The sequence below is a fragment of the Dermacentor silvarum genome, chromosome 6, assembly GCF_013339745.2.
Source record: "Dermacentor silvarum isolate Dsil-2018 chromosome 6, BIME_Dsil_1.4, whole genome shotgun sequence".
Classification (NCBI taxonomy): domain Eukaryota; kingdom Metazoa; phylum Arthropoda; class Arachnida; order Ixodida; family Ixodidae; genus Dermacentor; species Dermacentor silvarum.
The window spans coordinates 35,397,993-35,414,582 of record NC_051159.1 but is presented as its reverse complement, the minus strand read 5'-3'; the positions used below and the strand labels follow the sequence as shown (position 1 = coordinate 35,414,582).

Below are 16,590 nucleotides of genomic sequence, written 5' to 3'. Positions count from 1 at the left end.
CGAAGAACTATCGACACTGCTAGAGAACGGGACGACACATGGCAGGATAATATGACTAAAAGGTGCGGAGTTAAGCGTCCCAGAACTGCGCAGTGCGCTATGAGGAACGCCGTAGTCCATGGATGATGTCAGGTTTATTTTTACCACACCGTGTTCTTTAACGTGCACCCAAATCTAAGCTCCGTACTATCAAACATTTCTAGACTCGAAGTTGAGCGCAGCGCCCCCTTTTGACTGATTGAGACGCTACGATAATCGAATATTGCAGTGGAGAGTCAACGGAGCTCAGTGAGCGCTTCTGTCGAGGGGTGCCGCTGCTATCTAATTCGTTGAATTGAGCTGGAGTTTTTGAAACGTTTTAAAATAAGGGGGTAGACGTGCACTGTGTGTCTTTTCATTTCTTTCTTCCATTTCGTCGTCTTGGAAACGAAACCACCGTGTCCGGGCTTCGATCCCGTGACCTCGTGTTCGGCGGAAGATCACCATGAATAATGAGCCACTACGGTGTGTATGGCCTGCAACTAGGATTTTATTTTTATTCGGGAACCGTGTTGGACGCCAACGAAAAATGGGGACGATAATCATGAGAGGTGTTTCTGGGACGTGCGCAGTCGTTGATCGACTTTCCGGCAACGTACCAGCGCATTAGCGAAAAATACTGCGATGCATTGGAAAGCTGTAGGTGGTGCCACCGTACGGCGGCTGTTCTTTAGTATTTTGTCGAAGTAACACAGGTGGCGTCGATACAAACGTTGCAGTGACTTACCGCGACCGAAGCTGCGAAACTTTGCAGAGTGTGTTTCGCGAAGAGTGATGTGAAATCCTTTCTGTAGAACCACGATTTTGTGCAGGCAAGAAATGCTCTGATGGGAATAAATAAACTGTATCAGTTCAGTACCCGCGCGTCAGCATCTTCGCTTACCTCTATTTCTGTATGTAAGAATGACGGTCAAGTTCATGCTCCTGTGGCAGCATTTCGCGACCACTCGGTGACCACGAACGCGAACGAGAGCGTGGATAACATGCACGAATGGATACATGCGTATAAAACTTATTGTAATTATTATTATTTTTTTACATTCCTCGTGTCGATGTAGTAGTGTGACCTTAGTGGAATCATGTGCGTCAATTAATGCCCCAATTTGCAGACTCCTACAATTTCTGCAGTCGTACGTGCTACATTTTCTCTTAATATTTGACAATTGTACGTCACAGACGCGCCGAACAAAGAGCATTCGTAAACCACCTCTTTTACAGCCTATTCTTATACATTCGAAGTATTACCGCGATACCTTTCTTTTTACTATTGCCAATTATATGGACACTCAAAAGCAGATTTCTGCCGTTGGCGTCGCCGTCGTCGTCGTCGCCGTCGCCGTGAGGTTCCGTATGACGCCAATGGAGATGAAATTGTCGCCGCGCGCCGAACGCTGTATGTGCGAGTGAAAGGGCGCGAGGGGCGCGCTTTCACGGGGAGTGAACGCACGGCGGAGAACAAACGCGCGTTCTGCGCCGTGCTCGCTTAATTAAGGGCTGCAGAAGTAGGCGTCTCTTTCCTCCTTTACAATCACCATATATGTAGAGCAAACGCGCCTTCTTCCGACGCGCGAGAGGCCGTGGGGGAGGGGGAGGGAAGGGAGGCGACGTTTAGCTGCGTCACCAAATATCCCTTCTTTCGCTCCCACTTACCCCTCCCCGTTGGCGCTGAGCCGTGCTCCCTCAAGGGCTGCAGAAGATAGCGCCAACCTTTCCCTTTCCCTCAAGAACCACTTATCATCATCACCAAGTGCCTATTTATATCAGAGACTCCGGCAACAGTCACCAACGCCGCACGCATTTTGAGCGAACGCGGGCAAACGCCGACTGCGTCGACAACAGTTCTGCGTGTTGCCGGTGCTGCTGCATGTCCAAGTTTATACAGCTGATAAAGCTACTATCATTACTCCGTATAGCTCTCTACAAATTTGCTATCGCAATTGATGCTTCGCCTTTCAGGTGAAACTGCGACAATTTTTTTATTTTCACTTTTCTTTTAGAAAGACCGCCCGAAATTTTTACCGTTGTTTGGGGATGGTGCCTCAGGAGCACCAACGCGCTATTGCCAAGACGGTGTGGGGGCGACATGCAAACGGCGACGCATTGGCATTCACGCCCTTCTCAGTTTCCGGCATTACCAGAACACAGTACTCGAGGCGAAATCTGGACGGGAAAGCGTACACGTCCTAAAGCGAAGAATACGAAGGTGGGGAACTTAGCCATGACGTTATAGCGAGCGCATACACGGACGCGCGCGCGGCACCGCACATTTGGCATAAGTCATAGCGCGCACAAAGACTCAAACAACCCATATTGCTATACGCTCTGACGCCGCGAAGCACGAATACGAAAAAAAGAAAGAAAGAAAGAAGAAAAAGTTATAAAGAGACCAAAAATGAACAAAAGAGGTGAGCGGCAGTGAAGCTCCCCTAAATAACCCGCCATTAGGCGGCGAAGACAAGGACTCGCCGAGCGCGTTGTCCGTTGTACTATATGTGCGGACGGGTGAAGGCCGGTGAAATAAAAAGAGAGAGAGAGAGGGTAAGGGGGAGCGAGGGGGGGGGGCGAATTCGGAGGAAAGGGGAGCAGGCCGCGTTGAAGAGAGTCGCCGACAAATGTTTCCGACAACGGCCCCGACGATGGCGACAACTCTGAAGAGCTCGCTGTCGCTCGCCGTTCAAGCGGGAAAAGGCAAGCGCCTTGGCGCTCCTCTGGGCCACTATACGTATCATAAAAAAAAAAAAGGGGGGGGGGGGGGGTGCGCGCGAGTGCTCGGTCATGGCCCGGGGTTAGCGTCCCGGGCGTATGGTATTCATTTGCTCCTGGTCTTCTCTTCCCACCGCGGACAGTATATATACGGCAAGTGTGTAGGTTCAACGCATGACGGCGGCTCCTGACGAGGATTATGGGGCATACGTGACCTCGCATGAAGCGGCCCGGCGCTATCGCGCGTTATTTGTGGTGCACCCGCAGGAAGCTTTAGTGGGCGCCCCCCCCCCCTTCCCCCCCTCGGCATACAAGTACCCAGAGAACAGCATTCGGGAGTGCTTAAACCCCCTCGTTCCCCACAGGCGTGACTGTATCCTTCGCGGTCTCCGCTGTGGATGCGGTGGTGCGAGTTAGAAAAGGATGAAATTTTACTTTCGCACCCGTTTGTTATACACGCCGAGGAAAGAAAGCAGCAGCGACGCGTAGTGGCTCTTCAGAGAAAGGTTCCTGTGAAACGTTACGACGTACAGCTCTCTTCTGGCTTAACCTTGCCTCCTTTTTTCTTTTCTCTCTGAATACATGGACTTTTTGAGAGAGAGCCCGCCCAAGAGCAGTGCTTTCCTCGTCCTTGAGTAGCCCGTGGCTAGCGCGAGTGGCTTGAGAAGCGCCAAAATCCGCTTTATTCATTGGCTCTGAAAAAAAAATACATGAAATGAAGAACGTTTTCCTGTATTTGCCTTGTTTTTTTGCGTTATTAGCGTAACAGACTGCCTTGTTTTGCAGTAATATGACTATGCTCGCCATATAGAATATCATAAAGTCACATTTGCATACACGATGAAGGGGGACATGAATTAATCTCTTTTTCTTTTTCTTGCGGCAGTGTTGTTTTGTTTTGTTATTTTCTTTTCTATTCATCTTGTAGAGGTGGTGCCAAATCGGATGTGGGCGTCTGGTTCACCGGCTTGTGCATTCTTTCACCTCATTTTGTCTTGGGCCCTGTAACAGCACTGGAGATGGCCAGGCCGACCAGTTTTACTAAAATAAAATAATGGATTACTTTCGCAATTTTTTTTTTTATTTGCCGCGCTCGTACAACATCTTCTACAAATTGAGCCCAAATATGTGTAAACACTTTGTATCGAAGGGAGACGATTCAATTTAAGGAATACTTTGAAGCGACGCTTACAATGGCGCCAGAAAATCTTAACTGGTGGTGTGCTTGCTGATTCAGTCCGAAACTATAGAGATGGGCCTGCGTGTAACAACGCGGATGAAGGAGGGACACTTATCGCAAGGATGGGCGCAGACCTCCATGTTTGTATAGCAGACCTCCTATAGCAGACCTCCACGCGTTGTATAAGTCATTTAGTTGGGATGTTTTCGCCAGCCCCTCCCATACAACTGCGGCGTAAAAACTGTATGCCTGTCTCAATGGTACTGTCATTTCTGCCCCCCTTCCATCCACCTCCCACACCTGAACTACAAAGGAATAAAGAAAACAAAGGCGTACATGCATTTACACATCAAATCAAATACGTCATGCGATCATTTTTCGTTGAAACTGAAGACAACTATTTTTATTTTTCTATTCAGTTAGAGACTGATGTGCATGCTGCAATATGTAAGCTCCCTTCCAGAGCCCACATTAATTAAAAAAAGTTAGGTGCAATAACTATCATGCAGCGTTAGTAAAACTTACTAGGGATTAGTCTGCGTTTGGCGAGTGTACATTCAGCTTTTTTCTTCTATTCTGGGTTAGAAACATCCAACGCCTTGTCTTTGCTTATTGGGGCACAGCTTCAAGGTTCCTCTTAACGCTTTCATTTTTGCATCTCCTGCCGCGTACATGGGAGCCAGAAGCGTTATGAATTTTTTTTTTTCGTTCTTTGTCGTGGAATTCAATCAAACTTGTTGTTATAGTCCATAGTCACGCGCCTAAAATGCAGTCTCTTTCGTAGCGTGCGCGTATTTTTTCCCCTCATTCTTAAGGCACGAACGCTGCTTCCCAGTTTGTGTTTACTTCCGGCCGTGCGCCACTAACGACTTCCGTTTTGCTCGCAGGCTCCGCGCTGAAAAGAGCATACGAGGCGTCTTCGACGGAGTCCTCGCCGAAGGTGCGTACTCTTATTATTCCTCTATATGTATCAGCGCTTCTCTTTTCCTTGTTTGCGTTATCTTCCTCCAAACTCTCGCCCTAGCTTCGCGAAAGCGCGAAAGTGAATTTGTGAACATCATCGATTGGCATTCGCCTTTTATTCGCTGGCGGTGGCATGCGCGGGCTGTGCGTATCCTCCGTCTTTGACGAGCCTTTCACATCACCCTTGCCCCCCTCCCCCTCCCTCACCCATTTTCCCGTTTCCCTCCTGTGTCTAAATCCTGCCCCCCTTAATGCGGGGGAAGGTCATCAAAGAGGTCGTCTAATGCATGTTCGTACAGCAAAACATCGAACTTCGTGTGTTCACTGTTGTGTTCTCACTACCCCCCCCCCCCCCCCTCCCTGGGCCTTCTTTTCTTACTTTTCTTTTTTGCTCACCAGACATTAACCCATCGATTGCGCGCACACCTGAGCTCTTTCAACTCGTAACTTTGCTTTGTATTACCGACTGTTTCCCGTGATGTATGCCGACGTCCCACGCTAGGTGGGCACACAAGCACACAGGGCCGCTCATAAGCGGGACGCGTTTCGCCGGCGTTCTGACTCGGTATACGCAGCGAACGTCGTGCGCGTGATCAGCGCATGTGTGTACAGCGCGAGCCCCCGTCAATGTTCATGAATTTCTTCGCGAAATGCTCGCGATTCGGGCTGTATATACGGCTGGCGCCGTTTCGTTTCCACTCGCTCGTTTATTTCTGCCGACAGAACAGAGCGCCCCTTTTTCTGGCTGCGCGCTCGCGAATTGAAGAGGAAGAGCGGTAGATAACGAAAGGTGCGTAGCGATACGTACAGCTTCCTGTTTTTCGAGCTATCGGAGAGAGAAGGAGGGGGGGGGGGGGGGGGACTTCGATCGCGTTTACGAGTTTCCGCGCAGAGCGCGCGAACGCGCACGAGGCAGACGGCAGCGCAAATTCCACGGCATCTCTGATTTCACGCACCGACCGCCAATTTTCTCATTATCCTTCGCCTTTCGTCGGCGCAGATGCGCTAGGACTTTCCTATAGCACACTGGGGCGCTGTTCGCGAACCTCGCACGTGTACTGCACACCGATGCATTGCGCGCAGGATGACGCACAATCACGCAGGTTTACGCCAGAGCGAGCGCCGGCGTACGGACGCCACTGAAGCGAGCAACGCGGGGAAGACCCGCTTTGCACGGGGGGGGACCTCGCGATGTTGAACCCTGTGGATACCTCTACCTTTATTCGCTCGCTAGAAGCTGTGTAGCGCGTCGTTCGATTATTATCGTTACCTATACGGTTATTCCGTTCTTCCTTCTCGTATTATTATTTTTTGGGGGGAGGGGGGGGCGTGTCTATTCTTTTTGCGTGTCTACCTTCAGAACGTCGCCTTATGCCTGGACGTACGTCACGACTATAGGGCTTCTTCTTCTTCTTTCTGGGGTTTTGCGTGCCAAAACCAGCTCTGATTATGAGGCACGCCGTAGTGGAGGGCTCCGGAATAATTTTGACCACCTGGGGTTCTTTAACGTGCACTACAACGCAAGCACACGGGCGTTTTTGCATTTCGCCTCCATCGAAATGCGGCCGCCGCGGCCTGAATTCGATCCCGCGACCTAGGGCTAACGTACAGGTAGGAATATGGGAGAAAGTATGAAGAATGTGGCTTGACACGCACGTATACAGCAAGTAAAGAAAGAAGCGAGAGAAGAAATAGCGAAGCGTTGGCTCGGTTTACAAGAATCAAACCACGAGCCTCTTGCATGTGAGAACGCGCGCCTCGGGAATCGATTCTGGCTAGCGAAAAAAATAACGAGATTTTTTTTTCTCTCTGCCCTTTTTACCGTCATTTTTTCTTTTCTTCTCAGTAACGCGATGTGGAACGGGCGGCCCGGCAGAACCTACTGGGCAATTGAAAAGCGCCGAGAGTTGGAATGTTCGGCAGCTACTTGGAACGGAGAAAAAGACTGCCAAAATCGAAAGAGAGTGATAAATGCAAGGCGCTTCGGAATTTAAGAAAAGAAAAAAAAGAAACGTAAAGAAAAGAAACAGAAAACTAGTACGGGTACGCCGAATGGCTCGCGCGAAGCTCGGTGTAAGCCGCGAGAAGCCGAAGCCACACCGAAAGTGCGATTACCGCTCCGCGCGCGTCGGAAGATGTCAAACCCGGCGTTGCTCTTTGTCGCCGAAGCTGGCTTCACCGCAGCTTCTGTCCTCCGGCACACTGATGGCGCAAGCTCTTGGCGGTCTTTTATTCCTCGCCATCGCTAAAACAACGAAGAAAAAAGCTTAAAAGGAAAGATAGATAAAAAGACGGCAGCAAGAAGGTAACTGATTAGGCGAACGGCGTTTGAGGAAATGAGCGCACACGTACTGGAAAGAACGGGGTGCATAGGAAATTAAACGAAGGCCGTCCCCTGTCGCGTTTCCGCCGTGTCATTTTGTCCGTCCTGTGTGTGCCGCTTGACTTGTGTTCCTGCCTTTGATTCGTTCCCGTTCCTTGCTAAACATTGGAGTTTTTTTTTTAATTTTGTTTGTTTTATATTACTCACCGTTCCGCGTGGTTTGAACACGCGCGAGCGACTTGCAGTCGCGATTCCGGACTGCCCCCTGGAGGCAGCAGATTGCACTTTTGGGGTGATGGAAGCCAGGAAACAAAGGCGACTGTGGTGCGGCTTCAAAACTCGCGGCATAATTGAAGAGCCATATAAAGGAAGCGCTGGCTCCGACCTCGGTTGGACAACTTTACGACAGCGTGGGAGTCGACATGCAGTCTTTTGTCAGGAGGCTTGGTTTTAATTGCGACACTGACGCTTTGGCAATGTGTGTTTTGTTATTGCAAATGGATGGCCCCGTGCGTGGTACGCGTTTGCTTAATAATAGCTGTAAGGACTCATTTTACCCAGCACCGTTCTTTCATTTCTACAACAATACAAGTTTGTTGATAGGGCGACGACGTAGTTGTTGCCGTCATTTCTAGTTCCATAATAAACAAGCATATCAATCAATGAGCGTGTGCTTTTGGAGGAAATTACTGAACGCCGGCGAACGACGTGTGATTTTTCATTGCAGCATGTGTTTGCAGCGAAGGTGCGCTTAGTCGCTTGACTTTTTTGGCACAGAATCGGCAATTAAAGAACAAAACCCACTAATTGGGCATATGTGTACGACGATGTTGGCTAGCTTATGCTTGCCTAAGAAGGCTCTAGTTGCATTCTGTACGGATTGTCATTACCAGTTGAGGAAATCCTGTATAACATCAAGTTTCTCGCTCAGTCGACTAAGAACGTTTTGTTCGCATATGCTGATGTTTTCTCTCGCCATTTTTCGCTGCTTTTTTTGCGTAAAGCTATGTTTGTCGTATTCACTACTGCTCCTGTAATCAGGGACGAAAAGCTGCAAAACGGCATCTCTTTTCTCTCGCCACCCATGTCCCTTGAGAACATGAATCGTCTTGCATATTGGACGGTCTTGTAAATTCATCGGCACCACGTTTCCTGCAAGAGGCTTTATTAATTATTTACTTCTGCTCAGCTTAACGGCTATACGGGACTCCACATCATGGTGGCTTATCAGTCGATCGATCGGTTAACTGAATCACTGTATTACTGAAAAATTTGGCGACAGACCGCAGTCTTCTACCGTCTTCTCCCCAAGATAAATTTTATAAATGAAAACGTAATGGGATATGAAGCTGGTACTCACAACTATTAAAACGTTGGTTGCCGCGTGCCGCGCAATCATTTTCGGTAATAATAATAATAATAATAATAATAATAATAATAATAATAATAATAATAATAATAATAATAATAATAATAATAATAATAATAATAATAATAATAATAATGCACAAGAAAGAAACATATTAATTTGGTTGATTGCTGCTCTCCGAACACGCATCTATGTGGCTCGTGTCGAGGACAGCTTATCTATCGTACGACACTCTGGCGCAGAAGCGCCGTACGATACATTCCTATGAAATCGAGAGCGTCCTCTGAGATCTCCAACATACCGGAAGGGGTCGCTTGTCACGGGCAGCTGCGGAAGCTAAACCATGTAGTGCCTCACCACAGCATTGCACCACACTGGTCGCGACCGAGCTGCGGGGCCGAAAATTGGCCCGAAGATAAAGCGAACCTCCGGAGCATCTGTTCATAGACGCGGTGCGTTGCACATTGTGTCCATGGCTGTGACCCCGGGTCGTTTGGAATGTTGCTAGCCGGAGTTGCATGGTCGACTGCGGCTCCATCGGGACGTAGCCTGCTGTGGACCACCAAGTGGAGCCGATTTGGTACTGCTGTGCTGCTGTCTCTTCTGTGACCCCTAGGCCTTTAGAGAAGGCTGGCTCAGCCGCCTGTACTGTGTGCATCCGTTGCCGATGTCGCCGTCGGTAATGGTACTGGTTATCAAGTTAATATTGCAGCTTCTGCGAGCCTTGCGGTGTTCTTGCCGGAATTTGCTCCGGGGCCGAGCTGCACTAACAATCCTGAACCAAAACAGGAGCGCCAGCAGACGCAGAACCGCCTAAAAACGAAAGCAGGCAGACAGTACTCGTTCACTTTCTCCCTGGGGGGCCCCTCGATGAGTCCAAGCTCGTGGTCTTTGATTTCTCTACTACATTACGAAGCATTCTGTGTCGCTGCTATATGAATGCCATAGAATGGAACTAATTGATTAGTTCTCTACACGGGATTGGCCTTAATCAGTACAAGAAGAAGAACGCATCGGTCTTTCATTTCTTCAGTTTGTCTTTCACATTTGTTTCACGTGCGTACCTGGTGCCCTGCAAATTTGATTTTTCCTTTTTTTTTGTGTGTGTGTGCTTGTTCAGCATACTATTCTGCTTGAAGGGCAGCACTTTTTCTGTCTACAACGAAAGCTTTTTTTTGTTCCGTGTTCCAGCTAACTTCAACCTGTGACTCGTTAGTGTCACGATTCAACTGTCACGAATCAGTGGGCAAAGCACTAATCTCACTCTCTGATCGATCAAACGTGCCTGTTTCGGTAACGCGTTCTCGGTGTTTCTGTAGCGACGCCAAAACCCAACTGTCGACCTGCAGCGAAGCCGGGTTTACGAATGCGTCCGACGTTACCCTATAGTTAACTACCAAGGCTTTCCGTATTCGCCATTGCAAGAAAAAAAAATTAACACTAAATTCGACGTTCGCAGAACGCACGCGTTCGCGCATAGCCGTCAAGCCACGGTCGTGCCACACAATGCAACCGCGGAGTCTCTACTTCCGTGGCATCTTCTTTTCGCCCCGAGCGGCTCTCCTCTTTGTCGACCGGCCGGCGTGCATGCCGCCTGTCGACCTGGCCGCGCGTATACTGAGTGAACGGGATATGCGCCTTTTGTTCGATCGTGGCGCGAACAATCGAGGCGCGAGAACGAACTCTTTGTTCACCGCAGACCGCATTTCAGACCGAGGCCTTCCAAAACAAACCGCACCCGCCGTCAGGGACTGGAGAGTAAGAGAGAGAGAGAGGACAGAGAACTCCAAAACACGGCGCCCTAACCTCGACATTTGGCTCCGCGACGTCAGTTTAATTGTCTTACCTGCCGCACAGCGCCTGCGGCCAATGCGCTCGTCGTTCGCCTATGCTCTTTCCAGGCTCGCCTTCTGTCGTGCTAGACGGGCCGCTCTAATTAAAGCCTTCGCCTGTTTCTCGCGGTGGAAGAACCTAATTTGTATCGTGTCCGCCCGAAGTAGTGTCTGTAGTTTTACGCGCTCGCCTTCTCGCCTCAGCCGCTGCTGCCGCCACCGTTGTCTGTTTCTAAAAGCTCTTAAAATTACGCGGGGAATTTCGCCGATTTAGATTTTTTTTTCTTGCGCAAAACGGTTGTCTCGATCCTGAAACCGCGAACTCTTTCGCGTCTCGTATAAACTGAGGAAAGCACGTTCCAAGTCAGTAGTGCCTCAACTTTTAGTGTTAGCGGAGATTTACTTCCTTGCGGATTTGATCTGGAATGCTGTCTGACGTTTTGAGAGCATGCTGTTGGCTTTTTTTTTTTTTTTTTGCTCCGATGCTGTCTGACATCTGCATTCAAGGCTGAGTTTAACACACAAATTAGTCTGTTGTATCCGCTTGCTGGCGTGCTGAGTCAGGTTTCGTTGACAGTACGGATGCCTGCATTGAGGCCAGAACAATTCAAACGGGTCGCAGAAAGACGCAGGCTTGAATTGATGAACTGTAGGGGCAAACAAAGAAAAACCTCAACCAGCAGCAAACGCTCCCGTAAGAGAACTTGGGAAGTCGTTTCGTCGAAACTGCCGTCCAAACTTATCGAAACTGTTTGTCGAAGACAACTCCGTTTGACTAACGTTGGCCTGCGCGATGGAGAGGCTAGCTAAGCCGCCCGGAGGCCATACTGTTTCTGCTAATCAGAAGGGGTTCAGCGCACAGGCCAGCTTGTTCACTGAAGACGGGGTGCACGCCTTCCCCGCTCTGTGCAGACTGCAGCGAGTTGGGCGATACAGAGCATTTTGTATGGTCCGGGCCGGCAAAATACTGGGGAGCGAAACGTATTACCTGATGCCCTGCGGGTATTGAGGATTTCCACGTGATCTTGCACTGCGTCTAGCTATATACGTATACGTATACACTGAAAGAGGCGCTACAGGCTGAGCAATTGCCGGCCTTGACTGCCAGGCTAGCCCGCCTATTCCACCACCACCACCACCACCATCATCGTCATCGTCATAATAATAATAATAATAATAATAATAATAATATAATAATAATAATAATAATAATAATAATAATAATAATAATAATAATAATAATAATAATAATAATAATAATAATCCGGGCTCAAGAAGCTGCCCTTCTTCTCCCACTGTTAACGTATTGAGATCCGTATATTGTAGTTGCAAACATTTTTCTCATTGAAGTTGTGTCCAACGTATCCTGACTAGAAAATACTGTTTAACTGCGTTGACGCCACATTTCGTTTCTTGGCTTAACAATAAACATTTTGCTCACTAACTTTGTTTTATTTCACCCTGATAATGACCTCTCGCCCAACTGAAGAACCACGCAGTGAATCTCAATGCGGCCAGTGACACTACGGTCGTACCAAGGCCGAGCGTGGCGAATGATGCCTTCGTTGTTGCATTTAGCGTGCGATTTAATCCTCCATTCTCTGCTGCTCTTCCCATATTATGCATTCATTCATTCCTTCTCTTTCCCTTTCGGCCGCGCAATTGCTCGAGCGGCCACAGTGCAGTGAGGCAGCTACAGTACATTCGCGCTCAGTAAGACTTGCATCGCGTGAGCGCTTTCCCATGCGCTTTCACATTGGGGTCCACACTGAGCGTGATAGTACCTTCGGCCGACCTAGCTCCTTCCTCTTGGTTTCTGCACTTTTCCTTTTGCATACCAGCGGCGTGATTCTACAACGCATATAGTTTCTATAAGGCGCGCCTGCGAATCTGTAATAATGTATTCTGACAAATGCAAAATTCTTAGTCAAGCTAAGGCTCGCGCTGCACCGAAGCAGCTGATATGGGTACCAGGTCACGAGGGGGTTGAGGGAAACGAGCGTGCACATGCTTCAGCCCGAGCTTTTCTTCCCCGGGATCCTTCTACGTCCTCCTTTGCTGACTTTGTCTCCCCCTCTCCGTTAACAACATACTAAGAGATACTACAGCATCTGCGCCTTGAGAGGCAGACACTGCCAGGGCCCGCTAGGGGTCTTAATAAATCAGAAGAGTCTCACCTCCGTCGGCTACAAACTATGTCATTTAATAATCTACCTAGGCTTCACGCCATAGAGCCCGAGTCTTCTTCTGCGCAGTGCAAATTTTGTGGTCAAAAGGTAGACTTATACCATATGGTATGGGCTTGTCAGAAAAAGAGCAGTATTTCCATAATAAATCAGCCAACGTGGGAGGACCGGGAGGCAGCTCTGTCTAGCTCGGACCGAGAGGAGCAACGAGCCCTCATCGAAAGAGCACGGGGAGCGGCTTTTGCCAACGGTGTCCCGGACTAGGGACCTGACCATGTCTTCCCGTAACCCAAGGTTTACTTTCTTATTTTCAATAAAAGTTTTTATCATCATCATCACTTTTCCTTGCCACTACATTGAAGATGAACAAAAAAATTGGCAGCCGATCCAGGAAGTGAATGCTGATGATGGAGCGAAGCTCCTTGGACGATTAGGGCTGCTGCTCGAGCTTTCGCTTCGGGGTCTTGGTGCCGTTGCCGGCGTGCTGCTGCTTCTCGTGCTCGTAGCTCGGGGTTAGCTTCGCGGCGTTGCCATTGGGCTGCCGCGTCTCGTTCTCGAAGTGTAGGATCAGAGTCACGACGTTTGCGCTTACGTTCGCGCTCCTCCATACTGCAGTGCTAATAGCGGTACGGCGCCGGCGCAACACCTGCGCGCGGTCGGTATGCGCGCTGCGTGCGCTCTGCGAACGGTTCTGCGCATGACGTCGTGCGCTTGCTCGGAGAGAGGTTTCGGAGCGGCGCCGGCGCAGCGCAACACCTGTGCGAGCTGCGTGCGCGACGGGGAGCTACGACGACGACGGCGACAACGGACATCGTGAGAGCCTAAGGAAGTCTGCTCCTAAAATCGAATAGCCATCATTGGCATCATCATCATTACCATCGCTCAAAATTTCGGTATTCTTAAATCAAATATAAGTCAAGTCTTGATCTCGTGTAGCGATGACAATCCTCCGCGACGCACGCTTCTGACACCAATCGGGTGCTGCGTGGACAGCTCGAGGGTAGGGGAACTGATCAGCATACGCCAAGTGCAGTCGCACAGGTGCGCAAGGATGGCTTGAAACCGACCTCGCGTCGACAGCCGTCAGCCTTCACATCTCTGCGAATGCAACCCACTCGAACTTCTTCGGTATCGCTTACAGGATCGAGAGTGAGTGAGAGAGAGAGAGATAGTATTCTGGCCTGGACGGCCCGTTGGCACCGCAAGAGATGTTCTCCATCGTCTTCCCCCCGGAGGGCGATTCCTTCGCCCATTGTCTTCGCTCGAGTATTTCGGAAGCAAAGAGGGATATGGTCAGAAGGGCGAGATGGTATGCTATATACTCTACCCTGGCTGGTGCATGCGCTTCTGAGGCGCGCGTCTGCCGTGAATCGATCGCCTCTGGTGAAGTCAATTATGCAAATTTTTGCATAACTACGTGCCGCCGCTGGCGAGTACGCGCTATACTTCGCCCTTAATTAGCGCGTTTCAGCTATCCTCTAGCACGCGCGCGCGCCTCGACGCGCGCCGAACTGAGCGCTTGCTAGAGCGATGAGACAGGAAAAAACGAAACAAATAAAAACGAAGAACAAAGGAAAGAAGTCAACAGTGTGGCACACAAATAGGCCGCCGCGCCTCCCTAGCACGTCTTGGTCGGGTGGCTCGCTCGTTCGCTCGCTCTCGCTTTGTTTCGCGGAGCGGTGTGCTGCGGCGCGCTTTGTTCGCTGCTGTGCCCGAGCGCCGAATAACGCAGCCAGGCTGACTGGAGGCGCGCTATTTGCCTCTGCCAACGGGAGCGCGAGCAGTGCAAATGACAAACGATACGCTGCGCTCCGCCAGCGTATAACGCGCAGTCATCTTTCATTTACGGACGCGCGTGATGGCGCGCCCCCCCGCCCCCTCCCTCCCCCGCAGCGCAAACAAGAGAAGGCTGATTTCCATTTGTCTCCGAAGCGCAGATTGCGACATTCAGGCTCACCATTACAGTAGCTCGCTGGCCTCCGCTATATATGGTTCACTCCGCCATCGCGGTGTCTCTCTTTGCAGCCCTCTCTCTCTCTCTTTTTCTCGCTTTGCCTGAAAAAAGAATAAATAAATGAACATTCAACCCCTGGAAATGCTGTTTAGACACGAAAAGTTTTGCATTCGTTAGGGGGCGCAAGCGGGTGCGGAAGGGCGTGTTCGGAGAGATAGGAGTCGCGCTATTACTCGCGCCTAATTCCTCTCTTTTCTCCAGCTTCCGCGTGCCTCGTTCGGCGAATTAAGCCAAACGACCTGTGTCACAACGGCGCCGACAGACGTGTGTGCGCCGCGCCGGCCTCGTCTATATACGCGGCAGTCCCGCGCGCTGCACGCCGAAATTGCCTGCGCTGTGTACGCTCACTCTTTCCGATACTTGCGTGTCGAGCTAGCGCGTTGGTTCCTCGGGCCCAGTATAGGAGAGAGCCAAGGGCTTCAGTTGATTGGGCACTGCCTGCATACTTATAGATCGAGTGTGCTATTCATAATCAACATCAACACCGTATCAGCCTGTTTTACGCACGTCCACTGCAGGATGCGAAGGCATTTTCCCAGCGATCTCCAATTATATGCCTGTCTTGCGCCAGCTGACACTATGACGTGCCTGCAAGTTTCCGAATCTCAACGCGCTACTGATCCTCTGCCGTTCTGGGCTGCAGCGTTTTCCTTGCTTGGAACCCGTTCGGTTGCCCCGAAACTCCACAGATTATCTGCTCTACGCAATAAATATTTACCCAACTCCAATCCTTCCGCCTCATCTTAACCAGAATATCAGTTGCACCCGCTTTCTCTATATACAAGTGATGCTGCTATGCAGTTGGCGTAGATCTGCTGATTACTTAACGCAAGGCAATTACGCACGACGGTAATTTGCCGCGCATCAGGGGTAGCAGATGTCAAAACTGGCAAGAGTGAAAACTACGCAAGGAAAGATAATTGATGAAGAATTCGAGAGAGGTGAGTGATTGAGGAATAATTAAAAGAACGTGTGACGCAAGGAACCTGGCAGACGAGATGGCACTCCTAGCCACGTAACCTGTTGTTTTCTTGACTCCGTTGCGCGTTTTCTTCTTTCCTCCGTAGAAAGTGCCTCAAGTAGATGCCCATTACGAGTCGCAGCGCGCAATAATGAGCTTGGCGCGTAGAGGCGCTCCGTTGCGTAATAGCCATTGCTTGTCGCGGTGAGACGACGTCACACGCACGGCCATGCAAGACGGATGGCCTCATCAAGCTTTTACGTGCAGTGCCGTTTCGTTGTTGTGCCGTCGTGAGATGAGCTGTGCAGGAGGTTCTGACGCGGATCATCACCATAACAGCGGCTGGAACGCAGTTACGAAAGCTCCTGCGCCTATAGATGGCAGCGTATACTATATAGAGGCTACATCATCTGAGTGGGAGTCGGTGCCGAGCTGACCTATACAGCCCACCGTATATGTTTCCAGAGCTCGAAATGCGTGAAAAAGCTTAATTTCCTCGCACTTCGGCATGAAGTTCCACTGAGCTAAGTGGTGGTCGTGCAGGAGAGTATGCATGCACTGAACTGCGAATATATATATATATATATATATATATATATATATATATATATATATATATATTTCGATCCCGTGTGCCAGAAAAGTTTGCGGAGGAGGAGGCGTGCAGCATGCAGCGTGAAATCGGTGAAGCGCAGAGTGGCTTCCTTACTTCTATATAACCCTTAGATCCGACGAGATTGCCGGTCGTATTTGGCGGCACTCTTCCCATTCCCCTGTGCAAAGTAGCAAACAGGAAACCCTCATCTTGTATTGTATTTGTATTGTACTATTGTATTTATCGGTCGTCAGTCCACCTGCAGTGGTGGCCTCGATGACTATGTCTCTCTGCAGCTCAAAACGAGGATGGTCACCGGTTCGATACGCAACCTATAGTACGCTCGTGAGCCTATGCACTTCGAATAACCTCTGGTGGGCAAAATTAATCGGGGGGTCTCCGCTACAGCGTCTCATACAGCCCCA

At 49.8% G+C, this 16,590-nt stretch overlaps 1 protein-coding gene across 1 annotated transcript in view; it reads left to right on the top strand.

Annotated features, from left to right (window-relative positions):
* LOC119455427 (irregular chiasm C-roughest protein) overlaps window positions 1-16,590 on the top strand; it is a 355,429-nt gene that overhangs the window by 142,307 nt on the left and 196,532 nt on the right. The window contains exon 4 of the mRNA XM_049668760.1: window positions 4,810-4,862. The gene's annotated coding sequence lies outside the window, so the exon portion shown is untranslated. The remainder of the gene's footprint in view (window positions 1-4,809; window positions 4,863-16,590) is intronic.